The 20,981-nt window shown below is 37.0% G+C and overlaps 1 long non-coding RNA gene across 1 annotated transcript; it reads left to right on the forward strand.

The window, feature by feature from the left end:
- The first annotated feature begins 5,687 nt into the window (after positions 1-5,687).
- LOC134546344 (uncharacterized) lies at positions 5,688-20,006 on the forward strand. The gene is made up of 3 exons (XR_010079140.1): positions 5,688-9,437; positions 11,305-11,457; positions 17,071-20,006. It is a non-coding gene; the product is annotated as an uncharacterized LOC134546344 (long non-coding RNA).
- Positions 20,007-20,981: the final 975 nt, after the last annotated feature.

A 20,981-nucleotide genomic window follows, 5' to 3' on the forward strand; every position in this document is an offset into this window, starting at 1 on the left:
TTGCAAACATGGTGTGAGCTGGAATCCTACGACCCGTATATCGTTCTTCGTACAGACGACGGGCGGCTCGTCCATTTTGTCTAGCTTCCCTGTAAACAAGCAGCATGTCCGTGTACTCACTAAATGTGTACTCCATTGAGCTCCACTAAAACGTCGCCCTTTTCAGAAACACAGCGAAAGAAATGACACCACTAGTTTGCTTGTACGACAGAACAGTCAACGACAGACCACCAGTGATATCAAAACACACTGGGACACTGCGATGTCACGCTGCGCAGTGCTATGGCACGGCACGAACGGAAGAAAATAGGTGAGGGCGCCACCAACGGAAGTAAAAAGGGGCGGGGGTCAGCATTCGACATCATACAGTCCTCTCGAGCGCTGCCCGGCGTCGTAAACATGTAATTCACCACAGCATTGTCTGTCTCGCACAAAGCCCAACGGGTTGCCTACGCAAACTCTTTCTGGGGCTACAGGGGCTTAACTACGTGTTTCCGGCAACATGTTTATTGGCAAAAATGGTTGCAAATAATAAGAGCTTTCTCTACCCTCAAGCGTTGTAACATGAATTTTGATACATCCTGTATAATCAAGTGTTTTTAGAATGTTACAGCAAACAGTATCCTTGGTCTTCTCGTTCATGAAGTGGAAGTAATTTTGCCCGTTGTACTATTTGTGCGTGTGACATAAATGTTTCCCATGGCGGCAGAAATGATCTAAAGGTTCATGAAGAAACAAATAAACATAAAAGAAGTGCTTCGTGTGATAGCAGCGCAAATAAAATAAATTCCTTTTTCAGCAGCACTCAAAGTGACGATTACAGTGTGATTAAAGCAGAATGTTACTTCTCGTCTTTTATCATAGAACATAACTTTCCTCTATCCGTCGCTGATCATGCAGGGCTTTTATTCAGGAAAATGTTTCCCAAGAGTGAAGAGGCCAAAAAGTACGGCTGTGGGCGCACCAAAACAACCGCAATTATAGGTGAAATGGCAGCTGAATGTCAAAATGATCTTGTAGGTATTTTGAAAAATACTTCATTATCTATTGCTACTGACGGTAGCAATGACAATTCTAAGCTGTATCCAGTAGTAGTGTCATATTTGGATGTAAAAGAGTCTAAAGTTGAAAATGACTTGCTTTCAGTTGTTTCTTTGGAAGGTGCAGCAACCGGAAAAAATATTGGAGAAATGTTAATAAGGACTCTGGAAAGCTGTACCATCCCCATCAAGAACTGCATTGCACTGGGTTCAGATAATTCTGCAGTAATGGTTGGGTCCAAAAATGGTGTTGTTGCTGTAATGAGAGATAGAAATGAACATATTATTGTTTTGGGTTGTGCATGTCACTTGTTGCACTTAGCAGCAGAGAAAGGTTCCACAGGACTGCATGTGAATGTTGACGAAATTCTTCTGGACATATACTACTACCTAGAAAAAAGTGCTAAGAGAAAAGACAGGCTTAAAGACCTACAGAAGCAATGTGATGAAAAAACCAAGAAAGTTTTAAAGCACATTTCCACACGGTGGCTTTCGCTTGGTATGTGTCTTCAAAGGTTAATGGATTTGTGGCAACCACTATTATGGTTTTATAAAGAAGAGGTAGACAGTAAGTTTGCAGCCCCATCGTCTTCATTAAGTTTGTTCAAAATACCAATGAAATGTTAAGCGGATTGATCGATGCAACCGCTTTTGGTAAAAGTGATGCCAAAGTTAAATTATTGTGTGCTACTACAAGCTGCAACAAAAAAGCTCCTCAAGATAAAGATAAAAATTCAAGTGTGTCTCATTAAGTTGAAAGTAATTGCAGCAAAAGATCTTTAGTATCATATGATTTTCCTACTGGTAATAAAATGAAGTCACATGGTTCAGAAGAAGAAAAAACTACACAAATGCTCTCTCGGCAAGAAAGGGTTTTCCTGTTCCTTTCTTCAGACCTAAACAAGGCCATTTGTTGGTTTTTAGTAAATGTGATACCAGTGTTTGACAAGACTAATATAATTTTGCAGTCACAAACACCTCACATACATGTTTTAAAGGACTTATTAACTGAAATGTTAAAAGAATTGCTTCTAAAATTTGTAAAGCCAACTGTAATCAAAACAACTCCAATACTAGATATCAAGTACTGCAGTATTGCAACAAATCAGAAGACAGATGAAGATCTTGTTGTGTGTTGTAATGCATCCAAACTAGTGGATTTATTAGAACCATCTGACAAAGCAAAGTTTTACACATCAGTGAGAAGTTTTTTTAATTATCAAATGATTACATTGTACTGAAGTTTCCCTTAAAAAATGACATTTTAATGCACGCAGTAGTGGCTAATTTAAAGAACATTTGAGAGTTCTTCATTTTCGTCACTAAAATTTTTTGTCAACAAGTTTCCGATATTTATCCTTGTTAAGGATAGTGAAACCCCTGAAGAAGCATTGGACTTACTTCAAGAACAGTTTTCTGTGTTGCAGGCAGATAATGGCATTCCTTTTGAATCCATGGAGGGTAAGGATTATCTGTGGTGTTCAGTTGGAAAAATGAAGAGGGTTGATGGTAGTTTAAAGTATGATAGAGTTGCACATGTAATGCTTTCAATATTAGTCATACCACACAGCAATTGTGAGTGTGAGAGGATTTTCAGCAGTGTTAAAAAGAACAGGAATATATTTAGAGCATCGATGTCACACCAAGTGCTGAACAATATATTGGTGGCGAAATCTGATCAGAAGTGTTATGAGCAAGAATTTCAACAACATTTCCTGAAGAAAGCTAAAGCTGCCACGTACAAAACGCTGCGGAAGGCAGAATGATTAATACCCACCTACTTTTCTTTAAAAACCAACCAGACGAACATTGTTAGTTTAATTGAAAACAATATTTTTAGTAAATATTTTCCTATTTTGTTTGTAAACAAAACCATATTTTAAAAATTGTACTATTTTTCATTTTCACAAGTTGGCAGCTATGCATTATTTGTTCTATTCCAATTCCATAATTTTTTATGTTCCAATTTCAAAAGGATTAATTAATCCAGCTATGAACCCCCTCCCCCTTTCTGGATCCACCAGTGTGCGTGACTCCAGCGTCCGATACATTTTGAAGTGTTTTTCAATATGTATTGCATGGTGTGTGGAACAACTGTATGACTAAAAACTAAAATGTGTGGTTGTGTTACATACAGCATTTTCAGTATAGTTTTGCAGTCGTCCGGGTTCTCGTGTTCGAGGCCGGGTGTGTATCCTAGCGGGAAACTGGCTCTTATTGAAATTGTGTTCCGGGAGGGCGCCAGGTTAGCTCAGCGTCTAACCAAATTTGGGTTTCGTGGGTGCGTTGCCCCTGCGTGGCCCGCTAGGACCGTCAGCGAAGTTTGTGGTTGCAGGGGCACCTAGCTGGTCTCACATCACAAGCCCTGTGCAGCATAATACACAGATTCCTAGCTGGGGTAGGGAAGCTCAATACAACAACAAACACGAACTCGAGATTTATACTGTCGCTGACACGTCGCGTACAAAGGGTGCGGAGTAGTCGTTTAATCAGGTGAACGATTGCAGTCGCAAATTACACTGACATTACACTTGAACAGCATACAAGGAATTACCCTACAAAATTGCACTTGATTCAATATGAGTGCTCGGACGCACTGTCACTAGTTAAGCCCTCACGCTAACCGAGGTTAAGGGGGAATTTGATTGAAGTTGGCCAATCCCGAAAATTGCTAATTTGGCGGCGCCCGTATTCATCTGTGTGAATCGTGGCCCACAGTGAAATTAGATACAAAGTTTACACGTAGTTGTCGTTGACGCCTGTGCACTCGACATTGAATAAAAGTTCATTGGTAGCGGGAGTCGGCCCGTGCCGTAAGGTGAACTACCCCACGTAATGTCTCGCGTGGGGAGTTTAAAGTTAAGCGGCTGGGTTAGGCCCTACACCATAAAAGGACCGGGGACGCACTGGGAGTTAACGTAAACGAAGAAAATAGGTTTGGGTTGTATGACTATAATTACCAGAAGTACTGTTCAGTGTGGACTAAGGATGATGGTTCCCCGTGGAACGCACGTCCGCCCCGGTCCGCGAGTCGCTCAGTACTGGCGTTTGGCCTTGGCGTGAGGGAAGGTCTCAGCGTTCTCTCGCGCCAAAGTTGCTAAAGTTCCGTTATTCGAAAATTATTTTAATAATAATAAGCTGAGATCAGCTCTAAATTCATACATTAACATTAATTATTCCTAATTAATCTGATTGGCAGATGCTCTTTAATAATTATGGTTAGTTAATTTAAGTAAATTAAGTTTAAATGTTAAGAGTCACACCAGAGACTGTTCGTCGCTTGCTGACTGCTCCAGTGGCTAGTTATACATAAAAAACGGGGAGGTAATACTTACATTAACACAACACTATAATTAATTAAGGCTGAAGGCCGCAATGGAGGCACTCGCAAACTTATTATGGTAAGATCACACGTGAGTGACTCGGGCACTCCTGCGTCACACTTTCCTTGGGCGTGGGTTTTAATTAATAGTGGAGTTACTATTAAATTATGTTTGATTGTTAATGAACTGGGGTAGAGGTGTTTAATTAATTAAACACGGCCCTTGGTTCTACCTTGGCATCGGAGGCTCGCCTGACTCGGGTGGGCTATGGTTAGGGGTGCGTTCCGTTAACAGGGTCGGATACTGGCGGGTGCAGGTCGAACTTTGGGTGACCTTCGGCTGGACGACGTCAGTTTTATTTAACTAAATTTCTCCAAAGTTTACATTCTTACTGAGGTTTTACAGTATATTCAGTTTAGGTTGAACTGACAGAGAGTGGTACATAAAACACAAACTGTCTGGTGAATACCAAAACATTTATAGCTCCTGGGCTACATTTCCGTACACGTTTTCTTGGATTTCCTTTGTTCAACAATAAATCAAAAAGCACCTTAAAAATTAAATGTCTGTGCAAGCTAGGTAATTAAAATCCATAACATATGCACAATTATTTAAGATGAAATTTGAAAGTGCATATTATGATAAATAAGTATTATTCACAATCTCCTATGGGGTGGTTATCTTAAATGCTGTGTATGCAAACAAGGATTTTACATTATGCACATACACTATAGAGAGAGATAATTGTGTTAGGACATTCTGATAACAATGGATTTTATGAAGAAAACCAGCTGGAGTACCAGTGCTTCGCTACGACAGTCCGCAGACATAACACACTCGCACTACTCATCATGCATGCCCCTCCTCATGGGTGCACCACTGTCGTTGCAAAAGCAATTGCCATGAAGACTAAGAAAGAATCAATAATGCAATAGTGAAATTTCATCAAGAATAATTAAATTCTGCTTTAGGGGTGGTTTTCTCAAAATCTCGCCTAGAAAGGGGCCTTCCTCATGTTTCGAAGGTCATGTGTGCAAATTCTATTGAGATCTGAGCTAAACTGTAGATTTATTTAAGAAAAAAGCAAACATACTCAAGGAGCTTTTTAAGAATTCTTTCCATTTTTTAAATAGTTTAACCTGTAATGTATGATACAGCTTCACCCCCGTGGCATCTAGTGCAAGGGCCACTCAAAAATGAACCCCTTAAATATGAATGTACTAGTAATAGGCACGGTCGCAGCCAGGGGGGGGGGGGGTTAGGGCTTCTAACCCCCCCCCCCCCTTAGCCCTTATTATTTTTTCTTAACTGAAAGCAGGTTAGCTAAAAGCCTCGGTGTTTTACTGCTATCACCGGCCACTGCACTGGAGGGGAAGAGTAAGCGAGCTCTACCGATTCTCCTTCCCTTCCCCTACCCCTGTCACGAGCAGAAGCTATAAGGTTGTGATGCCGTGATGGGTCCCAAGCTTTCAAATATCTTACACCTACTTTATTTAACCAGCGCGGTAATTATAAGCAGGTGTTGACTGGGCTTCCAAAAGTGTAAGGATCGCTGTGTGTGTATAGAATTGAGACGATGACATGGTGTCATGTAACTCTTCAAGCTAAAGCTAATTGTTTCCAGGAATAGATCATTTCTGCCAAAACCCAACCCTTTTTATTCCTTTTTTTTTGTATTGTCGAGCTTCGAGCATGATTTATGATTTTGAGTGGACGTAAACAAGGCACTTGGATTGATAAAAATATCTTTAATTAATTTCTTACTTCATCACTCAAATAACTTTTTTATTAAAAATTAATAATATTTTTACCATTAATATTTAAAGTTAAGTACCGAAAACTGCTAAAATAGCACTATTTTACACTTTAAAATCCAAATTTTTTCAGGGGGTGGACCCCCGGACCCACTGCTTTATTGGGGGGGGGGGGGGGGGCATGCTTCTTAACCACCCCCTCCCCCTGCCATACGCATATCCTGGCTACGCCACTGGTAATAGGAGCTTACCTTATATTGGTTGCACTTGGTTATGAAAAAAAAAAGGTTTTATTATATCTCATACTTCCATCATTGTAGCAAGATTAAATATACATCAGTTTTAAGTCGTTAATAATAAGTTTTTTGTAACCAACCTGTCTCACTACTGTTTGTTAAGCATTGATCTAATACAGAAATAATCTAGAGTTCTACCTCAAACTCTTTGTATGGGTTCATAAATTTTACAAAAAATTATATTGTATAAGTTATGTATAAGTTTTTACTTGTTCACCGGGAGCCAAGGCCGTGGCTTCCGCCTGTGACCAATGAGCGTGTTCCGCGGGCTCGTGGAGAGGGGAGGGACGCGGGCGCTCTGTCGCGCGAGGCGGGGAAGGGGTCCGTCGGCAGCTGGGCGCGGGAGACATCGGACGTGTCTGCGCATCGCTCCAAGACGGTGAGAGCGGAACGGGCGCGGTGTCTTGCTGTAATTCAAGCCTTGCCGAGGAGAAGGAATTTCACTTCCTACAGTCGTATTGTCATTGTCCATTGGGTGGTAACTCTATTTACGAAACAAGAACAAAGTTAGGCAAGTAGTTATACTGCCATCCGCTAGATGGCAGGTACGTGGCCAAAATGGCTGTAGGAAATTTTCGTGTTTCATGTGTTTGATCGAGTGTGGAAATTCCGGCTGCCATATTGAATAATAAATTTGATGTCAGACAGCATATAAGGTTCGCAGACTTGCCAACCTTTACGATTTTTTCGTAAAATGTACGAAAATTATGTCCGTTTTACGATTGTACGAGGATGTCTGCATTTTTTACGAATTTTAAGTACGAGACGTTTATTAAAACATGTATTTTCCGCCCGCCTTAAATGTTTTATTGTATGGTTTGTAAAAGCTGTTGCCATGTGTTGTTGCTGTGGAAACGAGTGCGGTAATTGAGTTATATTATTGGTCGAAGGCCAGCAAACCACGTAATTTGTTGTTCGATTATACATCTTTCCTTATTGGCCGCCTGAGTTACATTGATGCGCTTACAACCAATCACGAACCAGTTTAAATAGAATTTTTGTTTGGCAATATGGTGTCGTGCATTAGTGTATGTTATGTTTCTTCAGTTAAAGTTGAGCCATTTATGATTTTGTTTATTACAGGTAAGGAAACAAATTTATTGCATTTTTTTTTAATAAAAACGTGTTATGTGCACAATTAACGGAAGTGGAATCAAGTGAAGAAGAAAATGCCCCCGAAACGTGATACGCATTATTCTCAGGCATTTCGCGATACATACACGCGGGATTTTCCGTGTATTCTTAAATCAAGCAAGGGAACACAGTTCGCATTTTTTCCAGTGTGTAGATGCGACATCAACATTGGGCACGGCGGAAGATATGACATCAATCTCCACGTGAACTGTTCAAAACATCTCGCAAATGTTAAAAGTTTCGCATTCAGTTCAAAGGTTAGTGATTATTTCGCTAAAAATAACAGCACAGACAATGCTGTAATACGTGCAGAATGTATGTTTACAAACTTTTTGGTTGAACATAATATTCCTTTAAATGTTTCGGATCACGCCGGCCCGTTATTCAGAAAATTTTTTTGAAATTATGAAGTAGCAAAAATATTTGCTTGCGCAAGAACAACGTCGACGGCTATCGTGAAAGAAATGGCAACAGATGCAACTATAAAATTGTTTGTAATTTACAAACTGTGGCATTTTAAGTCGCGACCGACGGCAGCAATGACTCTGAATCCAAATTATATCCACTAGTAGTAACATTCTGTGATGCAAGTTTGAAAATGATAGTGTCAAGGTTGCTTTCATTACTAGTACTCCAGGGAGATTCCACTGGAAGTTAACTGATATCAGTGTATATTGTAACAGAGGTACACACTGTTGATTTGTAGGGTACCACAAGGAACTAAGTTTTTTCTTTGATGTGATACTAAGCAAAAATGTTTCCATGATGGTAAATAATGAGAATGATTGTTGGTCTGCAATGATGTTAATGTATGTTAAAACTATTACATAATTTCGATTACTAGAAAAAATGTGATATCATGAAAGTTTATTTTTTTCAATTGCCGCGAGCAGTTTACGCGTGTTATATTATTTTTCATGTATTTTACTAATTGAGGGTTTCAAAAGTTGGCAAGTCTGGGTTCGTTAATTTTATTTTTCTAATTATTCTGTTGAAATGCGACAAAAATGACACGTAAACAAAGCTGTTGCGTTCCCGGTTGTGAAGACACCGACAGTGTACTTCATCGCTTCCCAATACGTTGTGAACACATTTACAATGTTTGGTTGCAAAGAATTGCGAATCTTAAATTACATGGTTTGCAGAAAGAAACCGTTTGGGCAACGTATCGAATTTGTGGTAGGCACTTCATCCAAGACTGCAAGAATCCCGGCACAAGTCAGCTGAAGATATATTCTTTGCCATCTTTGCATCTTCCAGGTAGGTATTTGTGCCTTGATATAGTTTGCCGTATTTGACGTGTATCTTACCTTTTCAATTTTTGACATTTTCATTCTGTAGCCTACTGATTAATGTTGCTAGCCAGTTTAAGAAATCTATATGAGGCCATATAAAGTTATGGATGGAGTAAATTAACCGAAAACAATAAATATATTAGCTAGCACATAACAAGAACAAAGTACTAGTTCTAGTACTTAAGTTACTCTTTAGGCCTGTTTTATTTATCATTTTCTTGTTTAATGCATTAGGTTATTGGCCATTATTAACTATATAAGTTACATGCTTAGATGATTATATAAAATAGTAGGTGCTAGTCATTTACTGTAGTGAAGTTACCTGTATACTTAATGACTTTTAAAACCAGCAGATCTACAGTTTTACCACAATAGAGGTTATGAACTCATTTATCGTACAGCCTTTGGTATGTTAGATTATTTATTGTTAAAATAATTTGTAATAACTACATAATGTACCATACTGTTTCTGTCGTAAAGTGTTTACCAGTGCTTTGTTGTTTTGACAGGTTTCAGTGAGAAGGGAACAGCTGAAAACTCATTTTATATCCCCCGGATGTAGCTGAAAAAGTGGAACAGCAGAGAAGATACAAAGGTATAGGCCTATGTATTTAAATTCACAACATTTCTGGTACAGTTTTACATTTGTTATATTTTAATGTTTCTTTACATTAAGATGTATTTTACAAATATGGCTGTCAATCTCTGCCGATTTTTTTGCATAATTTTGTTAGTTTAGTACAGTTAATTTGATATTTCCCTTAATTTTATAAATATTCTAATTTACTTTTAGTTATGAATGCTTTGACTAATTTGTCTAATTTAAATTACATTGCGTAATTATTTGTTTGAAGCTGAGGGTTTTAGCTTTAACAAAACAGTTTTATAGTTGTTATGGACATGCTATTTGTTTTCATCATGAAATATATTCTTAAAAATATATGTATAAATCATAAATTTGCCCATCCACCATAATGTAGCCTGATATTATACTCTCCTGTGTACAATCGAGCAGTAGGTAATAGTTTCGTAAAGTTATTCAAAATGTAAATGTAGTCAAATGTGTCTACATATAATCGGCATCATTACATATGACATGTAATAAATAATGTTATTAGATGTGCCATAAAATAACATCATACAATGTGTATAGTAATCACCATAATAAGCAATTAAAAGATACACAAATTTGCCTTAGAAACAGGAACCTGGACAATATTAATTGATAAAATAAAGCAACATTATCAGTTTTCTAGTACCTATAGTGGGTATTTGTCTTCACAGTGTCAGGTGAAATATTAATGAATGCCATTCATAAGTTCTAGATAACAACACTTGCTTTACCTTTGAATATATAAATTAATAATTGTTTAAATATTTAAGCAAATTAAGTTTTTCAGTGAACTACTTTGGATGAATTTGTTATTAGTCTCATAATTTTTGTCTGTGTTTTCATGGTAAATCATATATTGTGCAGGTAGAAATGCTTCAGAGAACAAACACAAATAAAACGTACTAACACTTCTAAAACATGCTTAATGGTTTTGTGTACACTGAATTAATTATTTCAGGCATCACAGTAACTTTAATACTGTTAATAATTTAAGTTGTTGTACATCATAAATGACCTTAAGCTGCTATGTACGTTAATAACATGGGCACCTTAAACATTAACATCACTAGCAAGTGACACTATAGTAAAAAATGTGTTAGTATTACTGTAATGCATAACATCGTGGATTGCTTACCAATTGCTGTAAAACCTACATGATATTTACAGATGTATCAATGCTTCCTGAAAGCTCATGTCATACTTCTGCATCACATTCATCGCCAGTACAAGATGACATCAGTTTTCCGGGTTCGAGTAATTCTGGGGCCAGACAATGGGAATGTGTAAAAACATACAGCAACAAAGCTTCTACATTATTGGGTACGATTATTATAATTTTGTGCGCAAAAGTTCATATATTTGTACATTTGCACTGTAAGAAGAAAGGATTGAGGGATGGTGGGGTTTTCATACATTATTTTAGTGTAAGGAAAATTTAAATTGAATGATAACATTTTTACTTAATATATAATGTTAATAAGTAATGTTTGTGTGTCAGCTAATATTTATAATGCTAATAATGTCATTCGTATGGTGGTGATAATGATATGTTTCCCCCCCCCCCCCCCCCCCCTAATTGTAATTCACATATATTTTATTTTTTGATTCTTCAGGCAAAAAGACACATTCCCGCAATCCTCACTAAGTAATTAATAACTGCACAATAAATGTTGTACATAAAGGCCATTGATTAACAATATTCTGTCCAACATTTCCCACATTTGTTGTCTTGGCATTTACTCACATTGAACAACTTTTTCAAAGATCACAAGGAATAAATGCATATATATTTATCGTCATATAAGTACGGTAAGGCTTGTGAAGTAATATAGGTTTCAATTTGTTGCAGGAATCACCCCACTGGAGGACTGCAATCTTTCATTACATTCTAATGAACAGCCATGCCAAAACCTAGAAAGCAGATTCCAAACTCATTGCGCAGGAAACAACACAGCAGGAGGTTTGAGACACTGCTCGAGAACTCCGAGGAAAGCCTCTCGTGGTAAGATGTACTACTGAAATTTTTTAATACATACTGAGAAATAAATAATGATTATAATAAATTAGTTAAAAATCTCAATTATGGTCAAGGATTTGTATTGAAAAATTTATGAAAACCAGATGAAATCTGTTGTCATGAGGAAAGTAATGTTCTTACACTGCAATTGAACTTATTGATCATATAAACACCCAAGAAGTATCAAAATTAAATGTTTATAACTTACATTTAAGTGACCGACAATTATTTAAAACTACTTTAAACAGGGAATTAATCTTAAAGGGACAGATACTGAAGTCATATATTTTTTAAATATAACTTTAAAAGATAACCTTTTGTTGGGAAGTAAATTATTATATTAGTAATATTTCATGTGTTGGAGTTGCAGCCATGCATTGTTTTTTTTAGTAATGGTCGTCGGTGTATAAAATGATGTGTGTGCTGTGTGAGCTTTGTAGTGAAGAAGTAAATAAACGAAGTGTCTTTGCTACGATGTAATTAGTTTCTTCCAACATGGGTTATGGGCCCAGGAACTGTAATTGAAAAAGAAATCGGAGACATTCGTGCGCGTACGCGAATATTTTAATTTTGTTTTGTTTGTTTTTCCGCACCTTGAGTATCATGGCGGCAAATGCATTGAACTTCGTTGAGAAATTAAAAGGGCGCGAGAACTACTGTTCTTGGAAATTCCACATGAGGGCCCTTTTAAAGCTGGATGACCACTGGGATGTCGTAAATGAGGGTATCACAGATGAAAACGAAAAACGAAAAGATGGTAAAGCACTAGCGAAGATATCGTTGCTGGTGGAAAAGGACCTAATCCACCACATTGAAAAATGCTGTACATCGAAAGAAGCTTGGGACACCATACAAACTTTGTTCGAGGACTCGGGACTGACTCGCAAGGTAGGGTTACTCAGACAACTGATCCTCACCCGGCTAGATAATTGCAGTTCTGTCGAAGAGTACGTGAATCAAATTATATCTACGGCACAGCAACTCCGGGAAATTAAATTTGACATCTCAGACGAATGGATTGGCATGTTGTTGCTGGCAGGCCTACCGGACGAATACAAACCAATGATAATGGCATTAGAGAATTCTGGTACTCAGATTACCGCAGACACCATTAAAATCAAGCTTTTGCAGGATGTAAAATGTAGTGAAAGCAAACCAGGAGATTCAGCACTCTACAGTGGTCAACGAAATAAGACACATCCCGCCAGCAACAACAGGAACTACTTAAATGTAAACAAACCTGAAAGGAGATGGCCTCACACATTCCGATGTTTTAATTGTAACAAGGTAGGACATTTTGCGGCTGAGTGCCGAAGCCAAACTAGAACTGGTGAAGGAAGAGGAAAACGGATGGAGGGAGAGGACCGAAGTGCATTTCTTGCATGCTTATTCTCTAATTCATCAAATGAATGTGAACGTTGGTATCTAGACTCATGTGCCTCAATGCACCTCACCAAGTACAGACATTCTAAGGATTCAAATAAAAGTGAGCTGGAAATCTTCACTGCGAATGGCGAGACAATTAAAACAGAATCAGTGGGGAACATAAACATCAGTGTTTCAGTGTCTGGGAGAGACGATGTTGTTGAGGTTAGGGATGTGTTCTACTCACCAAACATCACCACTAACCTTCTCTCTGTCAACAAAATTGTACAGAAGGGCAACAAGGTCATTTTTGATGGTGATGGTGGAAAAATCTACAACAGCGAGGACAAGCTTATTGCCACAGCAACAGAACATGGAGGAGTTTACCAGCTTGATACACCAACTAATAACCGGGCCTGTGTCATCACCTCACAATAGGATTTATGGCATAGGCGATTTGGTCACCTAAACAGGAAAGATATGGCTTCACTAAAGTGTATGGCCATCGGTGTCGAGAGTGTTGAATGCAGTGCAAAACCCTGTGAAGTGTGCATTTTAGGGAAGCACAGTCGACAGCCCTTCAAAAGAAGTGAATATCGGTCTAAGGAACCACTTGAATTGATTCACACAGACTTGTGCGGACCGATGGAAACCACTTCCCTTGGAGGCAACAGGTACTTCTTTATCTTAGTGGACGACTATTCCAGGTACACCCATGTCTACGCCTTAAAGTCCAAGGATCAAGTGCCTGACTTTTTCAGAGAGTACTGTGCGTTGGTAGAGAACCAGCTCAACAGGAAGATAAAAATACTGCGATCAGACAACGGGACGGAGTACGTGAATTATAAAATGTCACAATACCTAAAAGAGAAAGGCATAAGGCACCAAAGGACTGTCATCTATACACCTCAACAGAACGGAGTGGGAGAACGGTCAATTAGAAAGACAGTCGATAAGGCTAGGTGTTTATTACAAGATGCTCACCTCCCTAAAGAATACTGGGCAGAAGCTGTTACGACAGCGGTATACTTGAATAATAGAAGTCCCACCAAAGCCCTCCAAGGCCAAACCCCGTATGAAGCTTGGTACTCGAAGAAACCAAATCTGAGCCATCTGAAGTTGTTTGGGTGTGAAGCCATGGTTCAAGTACCCAAAGAAAAAAGAAAAAAATGGGACGCCCGTTCTGAGAAGATGAAATTCGTGGGATATAGTGAAGACACAAAGGGATATCGCTTGATAAACCCTACCACCAAAGCAATAACGGTCAGCAGTGATGTAATTTTTCTGGAAGGCAAAATGCTTAGCCAGAGCAACCCTTTAGTCATGAGTCCACCAGAAAGAAGTCACACGCAAGACAGCCCTAACAAGGATGTTTTAACAATGCCCCTGACTGATCTTCCAAACGAGAGTTGTGAGGCAGATGGTACTAGTGAGGATCAAGAAACTCATGACAGCCGTGATCCCAATGAAGACATGTCCGACAGTGCCGAAGAACCTTTCTATGGTTTTTCTGATAAGGAACCTTTGGAACAGGAACTCCACCTACGACGGTCTACACGCCTCCGAAAAACTAAAAGTGACAAGGACTTTATATCATACTTTGCTTCAGGTAAAGATGAGCCCTTGACACCAAGGGAAGCTCTGGAGAGTCCACAGGCTTCGAAGTGGAAAGCAGCAATGGAAGAAGAGTTGAAATCTTTTTCATGCAATGAAACATATGAGTGGACTGATTTACCAAAAGGGAGAGTACCTTTGAAAACCAAGTGGGTATTCAAGCTCAAGAGCTCCTCCTCAGATCAGCCAAATTACAAAGCTCGCTTGGTCGTCAAAGGATGTAGCCAAAGGCCAGGTATAGATTACGAAGATGTGTTCTCCCCAGTTGTCAAATACTCCTCACTCAGGTACCTGTTTGCCCTAGCCACGAAAGACGATCTGAATATTGCACACATGGATGTCAAGGCAGCTTACCTACATGGTTTCCTCGAAGAAGAGATTTACGTACAACCACCCAATGAAATTGGAGAAAAGCCAAACAACAAAGTCTGGCGACTGAGGAGGGCCAAGTATGGCCTAAAGCAGAGTGGTAGGTGTTGGAATCAACGCCTCCATGAAGTTCTCATCGAAATGGGTCTTAACCAATCAAAAGCAGACCCTTGCATCTACTTCACACGTCAAGGCGAGAGTGTTATTGTTGTCGCTATATATGTTGATGACCTCCTGTTGTTCTCCAACGACGAAAATCTTAAAAACATGGTTAAGTCAAGCCTTGAAATGAAGTTCAACATGAAGGACCTAGGGGAAGCCAAATATTGCCTCGGGATGTCCATCACCAGGGATCGTGTCTCTGGCAAGTTATGGATTGATCAACGCCCCTATATCGACGAGATCCTTGTACGCTTCGAAATGTCTGACAGTAAGCCCGTCGCAACTCCCATGGATTTAGGTGTGAAACTTCAGGGAACTCCGAGAAATATGACATAATTTAGTGAAGGTGATGAGTGCTATGAAGAAAGCGAGAAAGATGACACAGAGGTTCCTTTTCAGCAGGCGGTTGGTAGTTTGTTGTATTTGTGTCAGATATCTAGGCCCGACATTGCACAAGCTGTAAATTGCGTCAGTCAGTTCAACAGTAATCCAATTATGTGTCATTGGGTTGCCGTTAAACGCATCCTCAGGTACCTGAATGGTACAAAGAATCTGAAACTGCAATATGACAGGAACTCTGACCCGGAAATGATTGCTTTCAGTGATGCAGACTGGGGCAGCGAAAATAACAGGAGGCACTCAGTAACAGGTTGTAGTTCTAAATTCATGGGGGGTCTAATCTCCTGGCACAGCAAGAAACAAAGAACAGTGACACTGAGTACGGTGGAAGCAGAATATATAGCACTCAGTTTCACTGTCCAAGAGGTTCTGTGGCTTAGGGAATTGAGAAAAGAATTGCAGTCTCAGGAGGTTGGACCATCCATCATATATTGTGATAACAGAGGGGCCATTTGTCTGTCAAAAAACAGAGTCGTGAGTCAGAGGTCTAAGCACATTGACATACGTTACCATTTCCTGAGAGAACATGTCCAGCAAAAGACCATCCAAGTATGTTATTTACCTACTGAACAAATGGTATCGGACATGCTGACAAAACCTTTGTCAAAGGAGAAACATTGCAAATTTTTGATTGAAATGGGTCTTGTCTAGTGCATTGTACCTTATGATACACATATATGATATATATATATATATATATATATATATATATATATGTGTGTGTGTGTGTGTGTGTGTGTGTGTGTGTATATATATATGCACACAATATAACTATTAATAATTTAAAGGGAAGTGTTGGGAAGTAAATTATTATATTAGTGATATTTCATGTGTTGGAGTTGCAGCCATGCATTGTTTTTTTTAGTAATGGTCGTCGGTGTGTAAAATGATGTGTGTGCTGTGTGAGCTTTGTAGTGAAGAAGTAAATAAACAAAGTGTCTTTGCTACGATGTAATTAGTTTCTTCCAACACCTTTGCATTCGTTTTTTTTTGTCATTAATAGCTCTCTGCTTTCACCTTTACTCCTCAATCCTTCTATAAGCTGCTTATCCCATTGTTTTAAAGTCTGTTTGATTGTATGTTTGGTTTTGCTTGAACTTCTTATTTTCTGTTTTGTCAACTGCTGTACTAAACATGTTACAGCTACTGTACCTAAGTCCCCCAGTTTTCACTTACATGCTGAACTCAGATTTGTGAAATTTTTATTGTAGTGAACCCAGTTTGATACAAAACTCAGGCAACCCTTTTTTTTTTTTAATTTGTAATTATCATATTCAATACATACTTGTATTCAGATATTTAATTAGGTAATTATCTCAAAATCTCAGAATGTACATTATCTCATACACTGCATTGGAAAATGAAGTATAGTTATTACCAGCATTACTTCTTTTTACCAGTGGACTTGAATATTACATTATAAAGCAAACAAATATTTATCAAGGCATTTTGATGAACACTGCAAAATTTGAATTATTGAGGTCACTCAATGAGGTTTGACTTATTTGCTTTTCTCTATAACATCAAAATCTTGGTTTTATAAATTTTCTATCTCACATTTCCTATGAATTATCCTTCTCTTTCTTCACTTTAATATTTCATACTACTGTTAGTGTGTACTGTGTTGTGTGTTCAATTCAGGAAAACACATGATTGGTAGATGATGGTATTGTGTTAATTTGTTTTCAGTTACATCAAGCAGAAGTAGCCTTCTGAAATTAGTTGGTGTGACAAGAAAACATGAGCTCACTCCCAAAGCCAGCAAGTTATTTGGCGAGGCTCAGAAATTGAAGAAGATTTCAAAACTTCTGGACAAGAAAGTCAAGTCTTTCAGGGCAAGAGTGCGGCTGGCTGAGAAAATCAGCACAGTTGACTGTTTCAACAACCTCATTTCCACGGATGATAAAGTAGTCTTAAACTTCATTCGACTTGACTAGTGTCCAACTTAACTGCAACTTTCGGAATAGCTTTGGAACATTTTTTTATTAATCTCATATTTGGTTTCATTCACTATTTGTATGTGCTGGAGTGGCCTATTGTGAATTTTAATGAATCGTCTGTTGCGTTGTTCCCTATACCTGTTTGTTATTTGTTAGTGCAGAATTTCCTGTCATATTTTATTTTATTATTTCTCAGAGAAATTTAAAATTCAATTTAATCAGTTTGTTTTATTTTGTAGGTACCATTTTCTATAATATTGTGGGAGCTATTGGTAATGTAAATGGTAAATGTTATTAATCAGTGTTACTAGTTTTTAAGCTTGACTAGTGTTTGTTTTGTTGCAATATGGTACATCATTTGTTACTATGGATTTTAGGTAGATTTCAAAGAAATACTACCTATTGTAGTGGTTACCATGGTGCGACTTCTGAAAATTTTTTATATAGTTTTTCGCTTCTTGGTCCATAGACCTCAAAACCCCTGTCAATTCAAAAGTTATATATACATATATATACATACATACATATGTATGTGTATGTGTGTGTGTATTGTGTGTGTGTGTGTATATATATATATGTGTGTGTGTGTATGTATATATATATATATATATATATATATATATATATGTGTGTGTGTGTGTGTGTAATCACTTTCTTGTTGACACAATAACTGTCGTAATTTTTCCAATATCAATCCCAAACTGATACATAAAATCTAAATGTAGAAAATCTCGGTTGAGTTCGTTAATGGAAAATATCCGACCAAAGGGCTAGAAATGGGGAAGGTTTTTCAAAGAAAACATATATATTGTTCTATCTCCGTAATATTGAAAATACTACATCCGTTTGACCATATTAAAACTTGTAGGAGTAATAAAAAAAATTTTTTTTTTTTTTAATATTTTTGATATGACTAACCATAACTGAAATGTTGAAAAAACAAGGGTTTGCATGCAAAATAATTCATAACTCTTTCTGTAGGCATAATTTTGAATTTGTACAAATTATGTATTTTTCTTACAATTTTTATCCAAAACTTTAGCATCTCAATTTTTTATTAGATGAATTATTAATGCAAGGGTTGAAGAAATTAGGGTTAAAATTAAAAAAAATTCAGAACTCCCTCAGCAGCTACACTATGAAATCCGTTCAAATTATTTGTAATTCTTATAATTTTTATCCAAAACCTTTGTCTGAAACAAATTATTGACAGGCGAACTATTCTTGCAGGATGTTGAAAAAATAAAGGGGTATAATTTACAAAAAATTATAATTAATGTACCGTCTATACTGTTAAATCCGTTCTTTTTTATCGAGACACCTTAATTTATTATGTACATATTTTGTCTGAAAAAATTTTTATTCAATCAACCACAACTGCAAAGAATTGAGTTGAAAAAACAAGGGTTGTTGGACAAAAAAAAACTATAACTTCTTTCATAGGCACAACATAGAATTCGAACAAATTGTGTATTAATCTTATAATTTTTATCTAAAACTTTTGTCAGGAGTGATTTTTGGTCGGAGGAACTATTGCTGCAAGGGTTTGTAAAAAATAACGGGTAGAATTTTAAAAAATCATAATTCTTTAAGATCTACACTATCAATTCCGTTGTTGTTTATTGTGAAACCTTAAATCATATATAACTTTCGTCTGAAATAATTTTTAATGACCAACCATTACTCCAAGGGGTAAAATAAACAAGGGTTGTAGGATAAAAAAAAAAGTAACTCCCTTCTAAGTTACAACATCGAATTCGTACAAATTGTGTATTAATCTTATAAATTTTATCTAATAGCTTTGCCTGAAACAATGTTTCATTTAAAGTACTAATTTTGTAAGGGATTGTAAAATGATGGGGTAGAATTTAAAAAAAAATCATAACTCCCATAGTGGTGTACTTTCAAATCCATTCAAAATATTAAATCTAATAATGTTACCTTAAAACTTTTGTCTGAAAAAATTTTTTATATCACAACCCATTATTTAAAGGGATCAAAATAACAAAGGTAGAAAAACAAAATGTCATTGCTTTTTTTTAATATGCTGACTTTCAAGTTCACTATAATTTATTGTAAAAATTACTAAATTTTATCTAAAACCTTTGGTTGAAAATATTTTTGATGAAACAAACTATTGCCATTAAAACAGGGGTTGATCTTGAAAAAAAAAAACAGTTAAACCTTTTCAGTATCAAATTTGTTGGAATTTATTAATAACCATATTAAGATTACCTTATATTCATGTCAGAAAAAAATTTATATGACATTAGTGTGCAAGAGATGGAAAACAGTGTTTGAAGATCAAAAATAATTGCATGATTACCTTAGTAGGCATATTATGAAATTATTTTAAAAAGACATTCATTCCTGGATGTATTCAGTTAAAAACATTGAAAATATTTTCACTGCATGGAATATGTTAAATGGATAATTTGTTTAATATTGACGAATAGATAGGTATTTATATTGGATATATTAAGTTCTTAAAATGATCAAGGAGTTTATAGAAGTTAAAAAATATTTCACGAGGAACTAGTTACTTTGAAATCTATATATGTATGCCTGTTAGCTGTGCCATAAGGGAGTTTTTGTGATGCAAGTGTTTGTGAAGTGTTTTATTTTATTTTGATTTGTATACATATATGAAATATAATAATTTGAAATCAATAAAACGAGACTATCACCTGTAGTGTATTTATTTCATTTGACAACCCTACACAATTACTTCTAAAAACTAATTCTTGAGAAGGGTAATAGAGGATAGGGTCCAGTTTAAGACATATTTTTTGGTAATTTTTAATGTGGATTCATTGTTTTACCATTCGTGTCCCCCCCCCCCCCTCCCCAATAGCTTATGTTTTGTAAATTTATGCATTACAGTTACACACTTTGATAATGACAAATAGGTAAGTACAAAGTAAATACGTAGTGTGTTATACTAGAACCTGTGTGTTAAATTTATCCATACATTTAAATGGATGAGCATTGAGAGTTTTAAGTTAACTTGTATGGATTTTTTTTTAATCTTTTCAACTTAAAACATAAAAGATATATATATATATATATATATATATATATATATATACATATATATATATATATATATATATATATTTGTAAATGCTGAAATACAGATATATGTAATTATAGTTGGACCTATATTTAAATTTATCTAAGATTATGTATATATTAGTAATTTGGGGAGGGGGGGGGGCAAGTAATTTCACTTTTTTATTTTATCTAATAGAATTATATTTGAACTACCTGCTAAGCCGACGACGTTGCGTTTCTGCTGGAAGAGGTTCTGTCGTAATCCGCTAGATGGCATCACATTAGCCGGTAAAGATAGTTATACTTTCCGGCGTGAGAGTCGCGCTTCTATACTAATCTCCGTTTTCTATGAGCGAAATCCTCGAAAGGCCGCTCCAGCGACGAGGGTAGGAGGGCGGGAGCGAGAGAGAGATAGAGTGTGAGAGAACAGGGAAACAATTAAAGGTAGAGGTGGGTCGAAAAGTATCGACCTGATACTTTGTCACTGATACGCACCTGTATCAGGAATGGCAAACGAGTACACATGAAAAGTATCAAGTACTTTAGTATCAGTTCAGAATTCGCCTGGAACAACACCACGGCCAATGTGCGCGTGCGCAGAACCCG

Source organism: Bacillus rossius, chromosome 1, assembly GCF_032445375.1.
Source record: "Bacillus rossius redtenbacheri isolate Brsri chromosome 1, Brsri_v3, whole genome shotgun sequence".
NCBI lineage: Eukaryota > Metazoa > Arthropoda > Insecta > Phasmatodea > Bacillidae > Bacillus > Bacillus rossius.